The 17,454-nt window shown below is 43.4% G+C and overlaps 1 protein-coding gene across 1 annotated transcript in view; it reads left to right on the forward strand.

The window, feature by feature from the left end:
* Positions 1-710: 710 nt before the first annotated feature.
* The window catches only part of cpne2 (copine II), a 202,152-nt gene continuing 185,408 nt past the window's right edge, over positions 711-17,454 (forward strand). Inside the window, exon 1 of the mRNA XM_067997780.1 lies at positions 711-1,073. The gene's annotated coding sequence lies outside the window, so the exon portion shown is untranslated. The remainder of the gene's footprint in view (positions 1,074-17,454) is intronic.

The raw sequence follows: 17,454 nt of genomic DNA on the forward strand, positions 1-17,454 counted from the left end.
TGCTCCGGAGTCACAAACCTCATTATTTGTTCGGGAAACAATCGCTTTTTTAACCATATTGGTCAGCCTGGCTGCATTTTGTCAATACAATGTTAGTACGGCGTGATAAATGCAGACGCACGCTGCAATAATAGAGCTGAACCTGTCAATCGTCGGGAGTGACAGGCATTGGATAGAGGTTAAAATTAACCTGTTTAGATGCATAAAAATGCATTCACTGAATTAGTTTGCAATCTTGATTATAAGTCTCGCTGCTAACCTTCCCCCTAAACCTTCCAGCTCCATATACACAGACACGTGTTCAATACACAAGACGAGGAAGCGTCCTATTGTTTTAGCCCCATTGTAAACGGCAGAGTTGTTTTAGGGGCTAAATTAGTAGAAGTAGAATTAAATTGTCAAAACATCGGGGGACGTCGGCGCGAACGCCACATTAAAATGTTCTATTGTAGTGGCTGTGTTTATTGAGATGACTTTAAATCGCCACCTGCAACTGTAACACCGTCATTGACAGAGCGCAATGTCTTTACATTGATGCATATGACTGATGAATAGGCAGCATCTGAAAAGACCAACTTTCTCTCTCTCTCTCTCAGCAGCAATTGCCGTTCAGTTACCACAGGAGAGCAGGATTGCTCCTCCGGTACCGTTAGAAACGAGCACGCCTTCCACTCAAAAATAACAAGGCGGAGTCTCAGAAATGTGTGTGTGTGTTTTTTACACACAGTTGTCGTTGGAAATAAATGGTCGGAAGTTTGCTGGCGATGTGACTGAGCAGTGAGCGGAGGAAATGCTAATTGACGTTGGGCTGAGACGGTGACATCTCAGCCGCTTCGTACCCGGCGCACTGAGGGAGCTGAAACTGACGAGTCGGAGGCGCCTTGGTCAATTTCAAGTTCGGCGCCTGGTTTTGTTTGTGGATTTCAGCCGCCATCAGACGGGCTGCTTTTTTTTTTGTGCGTGACAAATTCAACTTCTACTCTAACTTTTGTTGCCGTATGGGAACCGTACAACTTCCTGACCGCTAGGATTTAACGTATATAGAGAGCGCGAACTAACCAGAGCTGCGGGAGGTAGGTGCGGAGACAGCACATGTGGTGTTTGATCAAGCGAATGTTAAATATTAAAATGTGAAGCGGTATTGCTGATTTCCTTCCATGTTTCGCTCGCCCGTGTACCACTTATGTTCTTGGTGACAGTTTAGTTAGGGCATTAGTTTTGCATTTTTTTTTACGCTGGTTAATATAATGAAAGTCGCTTGTAAAAGACCAATCTGCAACATGTCCAGAACTGTGTTTCGGTACTTGCACAACGCAATTCTAACTTGTGAGGATCCACTTAGTTTTGTTTTCTTCAGTAGATACAATTTCTAAATCTATTCCACCGGACTTTCCCTGTCGTGTGTGATGCTAATTTCATTGACTGGCGAGTTCACCCGGTGAAAACCGCCTTGATTTTGAAAGCTATGATGGACGAGTTAATAATATCGCCGAAATACACCTGTACAGTGCCTTTTAAAGGGAAGGAGTCGCACAGATTGACTCCCTAATATGCTAATTGCACATGTGATTTAGAATCGAACTTGACTCAATCATTACATACGAATAGAAAATACCACCGAGAGGGGTGTACAATCTGACACGGGGTAGGGTGTTATAGTAGAGTTAATAACGATCATTCCTTCGATGTTTGTTGAGTTTAACTCCGAGTTGGGGTTAGGATGGTCAGTATTTCACCGGGCGAAGTCCGGGAGATTTCTGGTAGCTCAGCTTCACGTTACTTTGGAAACAGATTGTTAAAAGTGTGAGGCTGCTGTGAACGGTATCACCTACTTGAGGCACGCACCCTTCCTTTTAGATAGAGACTCACTTGCAGGGTTATGATCCCTTCATATTAGCAAAGATCATGTAATCGAAAGCAAAACAAAAAACGTGCACTTGCTCAGTTTAAACTGTGAACCCGAGGTTTCGATACAAGGCAGAAGGGATCCGTGGCCCCCAAGTTGGTTTCCATTGGGAGCAAATTATGATAGGGAAATACTTCACTCCCAGGCCCATGTGACCCGGTCTCCGCGTGTTTGTTTTACCATTTTAAAGTGATGTGTAGCGATTACATTTGATTATGGACTAGTGGGCATTCGATTGTTTGATTATAAACCAGTAAATATACAACGGTGCCATCCCAATAGGCAAATATCTCCCCAGGATCTTTTTAAATATAAGAAATTCAATTTCCGAAATAACCGCCTCATTTCGGTGTAGTTTGAAAGTTTATTTTCCATATGGTGTTGAGCTTGGCTCAGTGGTAACACTCTTGTCTCTGATTCAGAAGGTCCTGGGATCCTGCCCCACTCTGGAGAGTTGAGCATGTGATCTAAGCTGACACCAGTGCTGTGCTGCTGGTGAAACTGAGGCCCTATCTGCCCATGACGCTATTTGAAGAAGAGCAGGAGAGTTCGCCCAGTGCCCTGGCCAATATTTATCCCTCAACCAACATTCACTAAAAAAGGTTATCCCATCAATATCACATTGCTGTTTGTGGGACCTTGCTGTGTGCAAATTGGCTGCCCTGATCCCAACATTACAACACCGACTTTAAAAATACTTCATTAGCTGTAAAGCGCTTTGGGACATCCTGAAGTTGTGAAAGATGCTATATAAATGCAATTCATACTTTTTTAATGTAATGTCCCAGACCTTACATTTTATTTGGTTCCTTGTTTTCCTCATTACCTATTCCTTCTGATTACTGGAAAGAATGTGTGGTCATTTACATTTTAAAATATAACTTGTAGCAGGAATGGTAACAGTTTATTTAAAAGCTTTGATATTTCATTGAGATCACATCCCGCTCTCGTTACTGGAATTGTTTTCTCCCTTAAATTTTGTATGCAGAGAACATTCAAAGCCCATACATCCTAAACCCAAAGCACTCGCGCTGGAACCAAACTATTAGGGAATGGTGCAAACCATTAAACCCATCTTGCCTTTCCATAAATGCAAAAAAGGTGCAGATTTTTTTGGTTGGAGCTAATTGACCTAATTGAGTATTATTTGTGCCATGGGTTCTGAAAATATTTAAACCTTCAAAGTGGAGATGAGCTGTGTGGGCTTTTATTTTGCTCAGTTGCTCAACTCTGTGTTGGAGATTTGGATTCTGCATGATTGATGAGGTCAGCACTGTAATCGCACACAGATCACTGGTTTTGCATCTTTTCCTTTTAGCTAGGTAGCTTTAACCACTGCACATCAGGGGAAACAATAGTGTGGTGCCTACTATGAGGCTCTGCTGCTTTGTGCCCCTTACCTTGTAGTACTGCGCTGTGTGATCTGCCCTGCAATATGTAATTATAAAGGGTCCGTAACACTGGCAGTGCCAGAATACAGCAAGATCACTTCTAGAAGCGCTTTGGTTAAATAATGATGTGGAGATGCCGGTGATGGACTGGGGTGGACAAATGTAAGGAATCTCACAACACCAGGTTATAGTCCAACAGTTTTATTTGAAAATCGCAAGCTTTCGGAGCTTTCCTCCATCGTCAGGTGAGTGAGTGAAGCATCACTCACCTGACGATGGAGGAAAGCTGTGAGTGAAGCATCACTCACTCACCTGACGAAGGAGGTAAGCTCCGAAAGCTTGTGATTTTCAAATAAAACTGTTGGACTATAACCTGGTGTTGTAAGATTCCTTACATTGGTTAAATAAAGGGAACATTTGTCTCTAAATCTTAAAAGTCAGCTCCACCCACTTTATTTATGATTTTTTTTCTACTAAAAAGTCACGACACTAACCTGTAAATCTTTCTACATATTGTGCTTTGGAAGATAGGATTACTCACTATTTATTCCTGTGGTAACCATATTTGTTGAGAGAACCTCCATAATTTCCAAAAAGTACTTTGGGCGAGGGCACTTATCTATGCACTTATATAATTTACTGCATGCCTTTTAATAGTCGGTGAACAATCCTGTACTCTGAAAATGATGGATGGTCCCTAAGTGTATAACAGTAAAAGTTTATTTTCTTAGCTGTCCATTGTTTTGAAGTCCACATCCTGAACCTTAGCACTGCTATTCTGTTTCTAGATAACCTACCAGCTAACGTCGAGCTAGTGTAAATATCACATTCTTTAAACGCCTGGTAGGTAAAAACACAGCAGAAACTGGACCGACTCAATAGTTTTGGGGGGGCCCCCTGCAAAAGCTGTTCCGTGGGCCCCACATGTCAGACTGTGATATTTGAGCACTTAAGGATTTGGCTGTTTGGACACCGTACACCCTCTGGGACCCTCCTTAGACATGTATGCATCCTTTGGAAAATTCAGCATTTCTTTTGCAAAATACTTCAATCTGGTCCATTTCATTATTCTGTTTATTGATTTCTTTATTTTTGTTTAAGAGGGACAACTTGATGCATAGGGCAGGGGAGCCAATTATATTCAGATAAGAAAGAACTTGCATTTGTAAAGCACCGTTCGTGACCTCAGGATGTCCCAAAGCACTTTACAGCCAATGAATTATGTTTTGAAGTGTAGTCACAATTGTAATGTAGGAAATGCAGCAGCTAAATCAGGCACAGCAAGACCCCACAAACAGCAATGAGATAAATGCCCAATTGTTTTAGGTTGAAGGATAAATGTTGGCCAGGAGAATGCCCCTGCTCTTTATTGGAATAATGTTGTTGGATCTTTTACATCCACCTGAGAGGGCAGTTGGGGCCTCAGTTTAACATCTCATCTGAAGGACGGCATCTCTGACAGGGCATCGCTCCCTCAGTTCTGCACTGGAGTGTCAGCCTAGTGTGTGTGTTTCTGATACATCTGAAATTATATCAGACCACCAGTCTAATATCATTTTAAGGATATGGGTGAATCCCACATCTCACTTCCAACATTGATATAATTTTATGGATGTGGATATTTTAAAAAGGAAGATGGTCACTCTTTTTAAAGTCCATTCTGACGAAAGGCCCACGCCTGAAGGGTTAACTTGTCTGCTCTCTCCACAGATGCTGCCTAACCTGCTGTGTGATTCAAGCACTTTCTGTTTTTGTTTGAGTTCCAGCATTAGCAATCTTTTGTTTATACTGAGTCCAGTTTCCCTTTGAAGATTTTTGCAGTACAGTTCGAGCATTCTGATCCTGTTTGTCTGCCGTATCCTGCTGAAAACTGGAGCTCTGTAGGGAAACTTCAACAAATGTAGCAATTGGGTGTTATCACCATTGTCATTTTATGATACTCTTTTTTTTGTACTGCTTATGTGTAGTGGCAGCAATCCAAATCTCGGTCCATAATGATCTTTTGCATTCCAAACGTGTGTGTGACAGCAGAAAAGAATGGTTTAGCCATGGTCTCGTGTTGTGCCAGCTGCAGCATAACTAGTAGCTGGCATCTCGACACCAGAATTTTTACATTTACATTGAGCGTAGAATCACTGGGTAACGTTCTAATAAAATTGGCACCTGTAACTGACTCTGTTTTTCCCTGATAAAATGACAGCCTAAGCTAATTTTGCAGAAACGTGCAGTTGCACTTTGTATAAATGTAAATTTTTATATGGGAATTGATTTTTTTTGTGCTTTTTCCCAAACAAATGATTTAATCAACACAGTAGAATTGCTCAAGTGCATGTTGATCAAGGGAGCGTGTGCTCTGTAAATTGATGTGCACTGCAGGGTAAGGTTATAATTCAGCATCTGAGAATATGAGGACAGTGTATTAATTCGGTTGCAGCACTGGGCTGTTTTATTTTTTTCAAATCAAAATGTAAGTAGATATGAAAAAGAGAAATCAAGCCTGTGCCATCCAGACCTGGTGCAGCTTACACCATTAACCATTAACCCCTGCCCCCTGCAGTCACGCAATCTCTTGGGAGAGGCAAGAAAATGCCCTAAGCAACGTACTGTAGGTGCTGGAAATCTGAAACAAAAACAGAAAACAAACTCTCAGCAGGTCAGTCAGCATTCGTGGAGAGAACAAAAATTGACCTTTTCGGTTATAGACCCCTTCCTCAGAACTCAGGGAAAGAAAGACTTCGTGTCAATTTGGGAAACAAAGAGAGGCGATATTCCTCTCTCTCTCTCCTGAAAGCAATCGGACGAGCTCCAGGAGACCACGGTGACTGATCTCACTAGTCCTTGCCAGCAGACCCAGCTCCTGTAACTCAAGACATCTTCTGCTCGCAGGAACCTGCTCAGCTTTCTTTTGATTGCTCGCAGCGACTCCCATGCTCGCCACACGTACTGGCAACTTGCTGCAGAGATTGACCGTACTCCAAGATTGTAACTGAATAAAGCCACGTTGATCTGGTGGAGGGAAGCAAGAGACTGGAGCTTTTCTCAGGAGATGCGACTGAGGAGCTCACACATGCGATGGAGTGTTGTCTGAGTGAAAGCCATCTGCAGGTACTGGCAGTCAAGGAGAACATAAGACAATAATCTTACAACACCAGGTTATAGTCCAACAATTTTATTTGAAAATCACAAGCTTTCGGAGATTATCTCCTTCGTCAGGTGAGTGTGGGATTCCTTGAGCGTTTCGAATCCCACACTCACCTGACGAAGGAGATAATCTCCGAAAGCTTGTGATTTTCAAATAAAATTGTTGGACTATAACCTGATGTGGAGATGCCGTTGGACTATAACCTGGTGTTGTAAGATTCTTTACATTTGTCAACCCCAGTCCATCACCGGCATCTCCACATCATAAGACAGTAAGAAATAGGAGCAGGAGTAGGCCATACGGCCCCTCGACCCTGCTCCGCCATTTAATCAGATCATGGCTGATCTTCGACCTCAACTCCACTTTCCTGCCCAATCCCCATATCCCTTAATTCCCCTAGAGTCCAAAAATCTGTCTATCTTAGCCTTGAATATACTCAACGACTGAGCACCCAAGGAGGTGGCCCACATCAAGCAGCAGGTCCCACATCAGTAAACCTGCCTTTACAAATTCAGTGTGAGGGGTTACTACTGTGTGCGCTATTAAAATAATCTCTTTCTTTTCTCTCTCCACCCACCCCATGATGGCTCAGTTGGGAAGTGCTCTGCCTAGTGTGGGACTCAGCCATGCAGGTCAGAAAGGTCCCAGTTGAATCTCCTAATCTGTGCCAAGTAAGTTGACAAATGTAAGGATTCTTACAACACCAGGTTATAGTCCAACGGTTTTATTTGAAAATCACAAGCTTTCGGAGGCTTTCTCCTTCGTCAGGTGAAGTGTGGGATTCCTTGAATGTTACCGCATTTATAGTCAGAGAACAATACCTGGTGATTACAGATAATCTTTCCAACTGCCCATTGTCAAGGCAATCAAAGTGTTCAGACAGAGAGATGTTACATACAGGACCACCGAATATACAAACAACCAGAACAAAATCCAGAGAGAGAGAGAGAGAGAGAGAGAAACATCCGAAAGGAAGAGAAAGAGAGAGAATGACCCGTTGTATTAAAAACAGATAACTTTTTTTCGCTGGTGGGGTTACGTGTAGCGTATGTAGCATGTCACACTACACGTAACCCCACCAGTGAAAAAAAGTCATCTGTTTTTAATACAACGGGTCATTCTCTCTCTTTCTCTTCCTTTCGGGTGTTTCCCTCTCTCTCTGTCTTTTGTTCTGGCCGTTTGTATATTCGGTGGTCCTGTATGTAACATCTCTCTGTCTGAACACTTTGATTGCCTTGACAACGGGCAGTTGGAAAGATTATCTGTAATCACCAGGTATTGTTCTCTGACTATAAATGCGGTAACATTCAAGGAATCCCACACTTCACCTGACGAAGGAGAAAGCCTCCGAAAGCTTGTGATTTTCAAATAAAACTGTTGGACCACAACCTGGTGTTGTAAGATTCCTTACATTTGTCAACCCCAGTCCATCACCGGCATCTCCACACCAAGTAAGTTGGGCTGGCAGTAGGGTCACTATGATTAGGCTTCTGTGCTAAATGGGTCAAAAACCAGCCAGGGTTCCCACTCCTCATAGGAATCCCACTGCTTGGCTTTCAGGTGAGGTGGGGAGTGCATATATTGTAATGCGCAAGGCATTGAAGTTGTGTGGGACAGGCTGAATGGACCTGTGTGTCTTCTCCTGTCTGTCATTCTCGTATGTTCGAATGGAAAATGCACAAACGAGGAAATTGGGCGCATACGATGATAACAGGCTCGGCTGTGCTGACCTCCATGGTTAAATAGCCTGACATCCACTCACTTTTTATTCATTCCTGGGATGTGGGTGTTGCTGGCAAGGCCAGCATTTATTGCCCATCCCTAATTGCCCTTGAGAAGGTGAGTCGCCTTCTTGAACTACTGTAGTCTGTGTGGGGAAGGTACTCCCACAGTGCTGTTAGGTAGGGAGTTCCAGGATTTTAGGGGCGCAAAAGAAAAATGGCCACTTGGGCAAGTTACCAGAGGATGTCCAGTACATGTGGGAACCATGCCCTCAGGAGGAGTACATGCCCTCAGGAGATAATGTGAGAAAATCAAGGGGGGCAGGCGCGGGGGTGGGGGACTGAACAAATTGAATGAGCCCTGTGGAGGGTAACATGATATAATTCTACACTTCATCCTGGGGATTGTAGGAGTAATTAACTTCATACAAAGGGCTCCAAATTTAAGATCGAGTGAAATATTCCTCCTTGTAAAACTGTCAATGTATGCTAGTCAGGTCTTCCAGAAGCATTTCACTAAAAGCTGAACAAGGTAACAGACCTTGTTAATGTCGACCTGAGAAATTTCCCTGATTGGGAGGGGAGGGGGGTTGTTGCTCTCTAAACATGTTTAATTGTGTAGGATTATAAATACAGACGGGGGTGGAAATGGTGTGATATAGGCAGCCTGGCAGTATCGTAGTGAGAGCTGTCTTCCACTGTCTGCAAAAAGTGTTAATTGTGTCGTGAAGAAGACTGAATGACTGAGGCAGATGTAGTTGGGCTAAAGCCTTGCTGCTATCAGCAGTAATAGCCCTGATAAACCTTAGTGTTAGTATTTCTATATTGTTCGTATGTATGTATGCATATTATACATTGTGTGTATATTTATGATGTGGAGATGCCGGTGATGGATTGGGGTGTACAAATGTAAGGAATCTTACAACACCAGTTTATAGTCCAACAGTTTTATTTGAAAATCACAAGCTTTCGGAGGCTTTCTCCTTCGTCAGGTGAGTGTCGAGATTCATTGAAAATTACTGCATATATAGTCATAGAACAATGCCTGGTGTATATTTAGACTACTACAATACTAACACTGCAAGTTTCTGTCTCAAATCTGAGTTTGCAGCCCAATACTACTGCTGTAACTGTTTTGTGTCATTGATTTTTCTTCCATTATCATTAGACCGTCTTAAGTCACATCTGGGAACTACACGAGGAAGCACTTTCAGCCAATCAGCTAGTCTTGCACTGGGAAGGGTGGATATTGGTTGTAGTATTAAAGCAAACATTGCAAAGCCCCTCCAATAAAAGTAAGGTTTTAAAGTTTAAACAGCCTCTGGCAGCCTGCTGCGCCTCTATCACATTTTAGAGATTTAAGGGGACTGACCATCTTCTTCCTAGTTTCAAACATTAAAAATCACTTTGGGAGTGGAAGGCCGGTTAGCAGTGTTCTTGCATGTTTTTAAATGTTATGTGTGGAGCCCTGTTTTCCCCAACATCATAGTAATACAAGTAGGCCCTCTCTTGCATTGCTATGAAAATAGAAGCAATACTGCAGCCTTCAGTGCAACAGAAACATGGGAATAATTGGTCTTAATCGTGTTCGCGTTCGCTCCTTTATTCCTTGCCCTTTTGTTTGTGCCTTTGCTTTCTTCACAGCCCAGCTGGCTATGGGCGCCAGTGCTGTTAATGCAGTTTTCTTTTGCTGTTTCTCATTTGGAAAATGAGAGCACCCTATGGAGGTGGAGCTATCCCAGCATTCATTGTGGCAGTGAAAGCCCTCTATTAAAACTATATGACTGAAATTCCAAAGCACAGATTCCTGCCGAGTGCAAGAGAGTTGGTAGCTTTGTTAAATATGGATGGTCCAGTTGGGCCTAATGGGTTTATTTTGTTCCGGAAAATTGAAGTGAAAGAAAATAATCCAGACTAACAGCCTCTTAATATGACCTTGTGGAGAAAATCTTGCTGTAACTTGGTGTGTCCTCCTGATGCTCTGGTTGAAATTATGTACCCACTATGGGGAGGGTAAATGGAATGGCCAAAGCTCATGACAACTACGCTGATTTTTCCTCATATGCATGGATACAGCTGTTTAATGAAAATTGGCTGTATGTGTATTGTGGAATGCTGTTTGACAGAAATAACTCACATTTGCAAAGCACCTCATTACACATCTTGGAACATCCTTAAGTACTTGCCATCCAATGAGTTGCATTTGAAGTTGTTATGTAGATAGTCTCCATGCACTTAATTTTCAAATGTGCCCTGTTGTGAGGAATGAATGAATGTGAATATTCTGCACTGTGAACATCTGAGCAGCCAAACACAATGGGATTTAATTTCATAGAAGCTGTTGGGATATGACATGGATTTTTAAATGGACCAATTAAACACTATTCACAAATAAACAAGCAATAAATTAAGCCCTGGGGTTTAATCCACTCTTTTATCCACAGTTTGCAGCTGCATTATTTGCAAGTGGTGTAAAAGCATCACCCTTTATTAATTGTTTTGCTGGTTTAAGAGCTGTTCTTGGAACCAGTTCAGCTGCAGGTTGTAAACGTGGCTTAATGTTCTGGAGCATCGAAGAAACGAATCAGTCAGCACATCATACCTAAGTAGCTTTTATGAAATCAAATCCAGTTTTGTTTGGGTACTTGTATGGAAGAATGACTGTGAGTTCTGATAGTCACTCATTCTTAACACCACAATGTGTTTGAAAATTCATGGAGATAATTTTAAATACAGTTCTGTGTATTGTACAAAGTAAATACAGGTTGTTTTAAATAAACAGTGCTGATAAATAAATCCGAGTCCAACATAGATTCCAATATATATTCTCCCTAAATGTATATTAATCCTAGTCCAAGGATAATTTTTTTTTGGCAAAGTAGCTGTGTGTATTTATCTGAACAGAGGGGTAATTTCTCTGGGACCGTAACAGTAAAGAGCTCCTTTCGTAATTGCAAGCCTCCAATTCATCAGTTTTCAAGGGAACTAAACCCTCAGCAACTCAGTCCTTTCATTATATTACTCCATTTTCTCGTCAATTCTGTGCTGTATTTCCTAGTTATTTTAGTTCTCATCTTAGAATAGTCTTCTCACTTTTTTTTAGGCTGCCTGAGTTAGTGGCTAATTATCATTCCAATATGGGTAGAAGGTGCAATTGAGGACTAGCAGGTCTGCTACAACCCACCATTTGCTCTCACTTAGAGGAAGGAAAGGAAGTGAACTATTTTTAAAGGACACATATTTAACAGAAGCTTTGCTGTGAGAAATATGCATTTAACTCCCCACCAGAAGGTTGCTACATTTGATTTCCCTCATCTGTCTTTTTAAACATTTGAACTTTTCTTATCTCTTCATGATGAGCATTGTGAAAACCATTTCCTTTTTGTCTCTACTTGCACTGGGTAGACTCTGAAATATTGGCCTTTTCTAACAAACAAACTCAATTTGTGATTCCCTTCTTCCCTCTAATTTTTCTGCCCTTATTCCTCATTTGTTGGGTTACTGTTCTATGGGCATCTGCACACTTTTGCCCAAGTGGGCTGGATAGTGAATAATTCCATTGTATGGAGAATGGCGGCCATGCCTGATGCTGGCCTAATGCATACAGTCCGAGCAATACTCCCTCAGGCACTGACCCTGACTGACTTTTTGTTTTAAGAAAATGTCTCCCTCTCTAAGATGGGGACCCTGAGTACCCCCACTACTGCCAAACTGAGATCACACACCAGGAATCAAACTTGGACCTTTCTGGTTTGCTGCCACAGCACATAGTGCATTGACATGCTCAATCAGTGCTAGAGCCATAGGTAACTTCAGGTCACTCTAATGGCTGTGACACTCCTAATTGGAATAAGAGAGAGACCACCTTAGCAGAACTTCATTGTAGCCATAAGTGTATAGCACAAAACTTTGTTGAGCACTGTTTATTTAGCACTTTAGGTGTGATTTTACAATAATTTCTATCAATGCAGCTTAACTTTTGAGACAACACAGGAGGTTGACTGAGTCAGACTGAACAGATTGAGATATGTGGTAATCATTTAGGATGGTGGGTCTGGAGGTTTCTTCACTGAAGTTTACACCAACCTACAGATAGAGGCTATTATATGACAGAGTCGCCCCTTATTAACTCTTGTCTGCTAATGAGTTTGCTCCTAATATTGGCAATCCTGATCCAATGTAGCAAGGAATGCAGAAGTGGGAATGGTACCCTAGATTAGTAGAGCAGGGGTGTCCAAAGGAACGCCCCAAACCCTGAGAACTTTGTTATATTGCACTTCTATTTCTTGTCGCAGGTTTATCCTGTTTGAATTTTGTGAGGCTGGCAATTTGGAAGGAGCAGTTTATAGCTCTGTTGCCTCATTGGTGGATAAATCCTAAATCAGAACCCCTAGATAGTGTCAACAACTCAAGATAGATGTAAATTAACAGAACTTGGATTTAAACTTTTTTAATGTGGCCTCTTAAGGCTCCATGTTAGGTGTCTATGAAAACTAAACGCTTGGACACCAATTAATGAAGGATGCTGTTTTGAGTTTTGTGTTAAGGTGTATAGATAGAGCAGGGTGTAGAGCTTCATGCTGTGTTTTTTTTTTCTTCATGGCTATACATGGTCAATTGTATTCTGATATCCCTCACTTTAAAGTAGCACAAACAATTCCCCCCCAAAACTAACATTTAAAACTTCCCACAGTAAATCCACCATTTGGTGTGTTTGTGTGTCTTCTTGAATTATGATGTGGAGATGCCGGTGATGGACTGGGGTTGACAATTGTAAACAATTTTACAACACCAAGTTATAGTCCAACAATTTTTATTTGAAATCTACAAGCTTTCGGAGGCTTCCTCCTTCCTCAGGTAAATGAGGAAGGAGGAAGCCTCCGAAAGCTTGTAGATTTCATTTACCTGAGGAAGGAGGAAGCCTCCGAAAGCTTGTAGATTTCAAATAAAAATTGTTGGACTATAACTTGGTGTTGTAAAATTGTTTACAATTCTTGAATTATCCCAGTCTGCCACCTATTCTGTTTGTTCTTTGCTATGTACACCTTTCTGCACGTCAACATGCTCTCCTGTTAGTGTTGGGCCAGGAGCCCTAAAAATATCTTTAGGGCTCCTGCATGTGTGAAAACAAGAACCAAAATGATGGCATTAGAGGATAAAAGAGGGGGACGGGGGGTTGAGAGTACAAAAAGTTCAATAAAACAGTAAATACAAAAGATTAAAACTACTCCAAGTGCAAGAAAGGAGAAATACAAAATAAGTTAAGAGAGAAAAGACAATGAATAACAGGAAAATAGAAGTTTAAAAACAAATAAAGGAGCCTCTCCAGCAAATATATAACAAAACATTCCACACAGATGTACAGGCAAACATGCATAGGCCAGTCTGTTTTTAATTCCCCCTCACCCCCAGCCAAAAGTGATCAAATGTAAGTGATCATTGTTGTTCTGTTTAATTACTGGGTTCCTTCTTCTTTATCAAGCTGAGTGGATGAGGCAGTGACGTGTTAGATACAACCTCACAGCGCAGTGCTCGTGTATAAGTTGGGACATGCTGTGTGCAGCTGGTTGGCTTGCAATCCGCCCAATCCTGTTTACTTTATCTTGCCCTGTAGTTAAATATTTTTATAATAATTTCCATCAAATCATCTTGCATTTACGCTTTGTAAGAGGTACTTTTGCATGTACAGACCCAGGCTTTGCCTGAGCCTATCCGACCAGACTGACACATGGAGTAATTATATACAGTAGTGAGTGTGAAAGATTCTTCAGTGAAGTTTATCCAGACCTTTTGAGTTCATAACATTACAGTCATAGCTCGTTATCTTCTGAGCTTGCTCACAACAGGCCTGTCTTGTGTTTCACTGATGTATCCCACTGATGTTAACTGTAATAGCAGGGCCTGAGGTATTTTTTTAAAATACCTACATTTTTAAATATTGCTGTTCAATTGCAATTTTTTCCTCCTCATTTCTCAAATGTAGGAATGGCCAAATAACCTCCTCACTGGTCCCTTTTTAACATTATAATATTGTCCACCCTATCTTAAAAAGGACATTGTTGCATTGAACACACCATAAAACAAGGAAAAAGGCAGCAGGACAGATTGTTGGTGGAACTCTCCTGAAGGGTTCAGGGAAGAATAACGAGATGATTCTGGGATTTGGGGCTCTTTTTATGAGGAGAATTTTTCAAAGATAAAAGTTCTCATTGAAGAAAATTGAAGGGAGACATGGGGCCCGATTTTAGCATCCGCTCTCGGGTACGTTCTCGGCGGGGGGGCCTCGAAAATTACGAAATGGAAGAGCGGGACCGGATCGCGCCTCAATCCCGCCCACTTCCGGGTTCCCCGCTGATGCGCGGGCGTGCGCGCGCAGCCCCCTCTGGTGGGAATCCCGCAGGCAATTAAAGCCAGCGGGATGCCACTTGACGCTATTTACTTTGCCATTTCAGGTCATTAACTGACCTGATTAAGGGACTATGTGGGATTTTGGATCAACATGGGACTGTTTCACACACTGGGGGAAACACTCCCAGATCGAATGGACGTGTTGCAGCTGTCAGCCTGTGGCAGCTGCAAAGGTCCATTTGACAGGTTGGGTGGGGGAGACCCTCACTCATTGCAGGAGGCCACTCTGTCACTTGGGACAAAGTTTGGCCTCCACCACCCTCCTCCTGACGGTCAAAGTCACCAACCTGCACACTTACCCCGGGGTCCGGAGACATGTACCTACCTTGCGGACCCCCTCAGATGTACATCTTGCGGATGGGGGCCGCCGTAGCTGCAGTCATGACCTCCTCAGAGGGCAAACAGCATCACCAGCCTCGCCAGCCTCGCCATCCACGCCATCCACCTCTGACACGTGGAGCTCCACAACAGAGTGCTGTGACACATCCACCTGTACAGCAGGAGGGAGGGCTACCGCAGAGAGAGATGCGTCGCAGAGGGCACTACCCTCGCCACAGGGTCCACAGACCGAGGCACAGCCTCCTGGACCTCTCTGAGCAGCAGTGCACACGGAGGCTCAGAGTCACTCGACATGTAGCCGTGGACATCTGCAGCCTCTTTCATGCCGAGCTGCTCCTGGCTGGCCCGAGCACCATCTTCCTACCTGTCAGTGTCAAAGTCACCACTGCCCTCCCGAACTTCTCCGCATCCTTCCAGGGTACCACCGGGGACATCGCCGATGTCTCTGTCGTCTGCGCAGAAGAGCCCTGCAAATACACCTACACCCACTCTGTAGTGACACAATGGGTGGCATCAGTGGTGGGTCCTCATAGTGATACCCAGGAGTGGGCTTTATTGCACAAACCGGACAGGATTGGCGAAGACATGGCAGTAGTGGTGCCAATATAATGTGTGATGTGAGTTGTTCTGAAATTCAATAGAAGTAACAACCATGACAAACCCTCAAACACCCTTGTGCATCCCCTTCATGCTCACGACACGTTTGCCTTATGCTGCCTACTGCACATATGTGATGCATGCCCTGTGGCTGCAGCACAGGTGGTGGCAGGTTGAGTGAGGCTGACCGTGAGAGAGATGCACGAGAGGGTGAGTATGGGATAGAGCCATGAGATTGTATGAGGATTGGGTTGCGTGGTAGTGGCGGGATGAGTACTGGCGAGGTGAGTAGGTGCAGGTAAGATGAGGATGGGGTTTGAGTGGGTATGAGGGGTGATGTGACAGAGTAGTGTTGGCAGTGCCGAAGGAGATGTGGGGTGGGGGCAGTGACGTAGCAGACGGAGTGTAGGGGGAAAGACTACGTGTACTCACTGTGGCTGACCTACTGAGGTCATTGGACCGCCTCCTGCACTGTGTGCAGGTGGGCGATATGTTGGTGGTGCGGGTGACCCCCTCTGCCACCTCGAGCCAGGCCTTCCTGGTGGCAGAGGCGGGCCGCTTCCTCCCGCCCGCCAGGTGGAAGATCTCTGTCCTCCCCCTCCTCCTCACCCCATGTGTTGATACCTGGGGTGAGGGATCATTAAACTGGGAGCAGCCGTCCCCCTGGGCTGCTCCATGCAGTCATCTTTGCTATTTCTTGCAGCATCTGTCAGTGGATGACTGCCCCTTTAAATAGAGCGCTTCCAGCTGACAGATCTTACTGCGCATGCGCAGCCCGCCCGACGCGCAGACCAGCAGCGGGGAACCCGCACCCCTGGTAAAATCGGGCCCATGATACAAGTCTTTAGAATGCTGACAGCCACAAACGTCGTAGAAGTAATTATCATAGAATGGTTACAGCACAGAAGGAGGTCATTCGGCCCATTGAACCCGTGCCAGCTCTTTGCAAGAGCAATCCAGTTAGTCCCATTCCCCCGCTCTTTCCCCGTAGCCCTGTAAATTTTATCCCTTCAAGTATTTATCCAATTCCTTTTTGAAAGCCACAATTGAATCTGCTTCCACCACCCTTTAGGCAGTGCATTCCAGATCATAACTACTTGCTGCGTTTTTAAAAAAAAAGTTTATCCTCTTGTCTGCCTTTGGTTCTTTTGCCAATCACCTTAAATCTGTGTCCTCTGGTTCTCGACCCTTCTGCCAGTAGAAACAGTTTCTCTTTATTTACTTTATCTAAACCCTTCATGATTTTGAACACTTCTATCAAATCTCCTCTTAACCTTCTCTGCTCTAAGGAGAACCACCCCAACTTCTCCAGTCTATCCACATAATTGAAGCCCCTCATCTCTGGAACCATTCTAGTAAATCTTTTCTGCACCCTCTCTAAGGCCTTTACAACCTTCCTAAAGTGTGGTGCCCAGAATTGGACACAATACTCCAGTTGTGGCTGAACCAGTGTTTTATAAATGTTCAACTAAACTTCCTTGTTTTTGTAAGAAAGAAAGACTTGCATTTATATGGTGCTTTTCACGACCTCAGGACGTCCCAAAGTGCTTTACAGCCAATGAAGTATTTTTGAAGTGTAGTCACTGTTGTAATGTAGCTGCTTTCTCAACCTGTCCTGCCACCTACAAAGATTTGTGCACATATACCCCCAGGTCTCTCTGTTCCTGCACCCCCTTTAGAATTGTACTATTTAGTTTATATTGCCTCTCCTCGTTCTTCCTGCCAAAATGTATCACTTCGCACTTCTCTGCGTTAAATTTCATCTGCCATGTGTCCGCCCATTTCACCAGCCTGTCTATGTCCTCCTTGAAGTCTATCACTGTCGTCCTCACTCTTTATTACACTTCCAAATTTTGTGTCGTCTGCAAATTTTGAAATTGTGCCCTGTACAGCCAAGTCCATGTCATTAATATATATCAAAAAAAGCAGTGGTCCTAGTACTGACCCCTG

The sequence above is a fragment of the Heptranchias perlo genome, chromosome 16 (assembly GCF_035084215.1).
Source record: "Heptranchias perlo isolate sHepPer1 chromosome 16, sHepPer1.hap1, whole genome shotgun sequence".
Classification (NCBI taxonomy): domain Eukaryota; kingdom Metazoa; phylum Chordata; class Chondrichthyes; order Hexanchiformes; family Hexanchidae; genus Heptranchias; species Heptranchias perlo.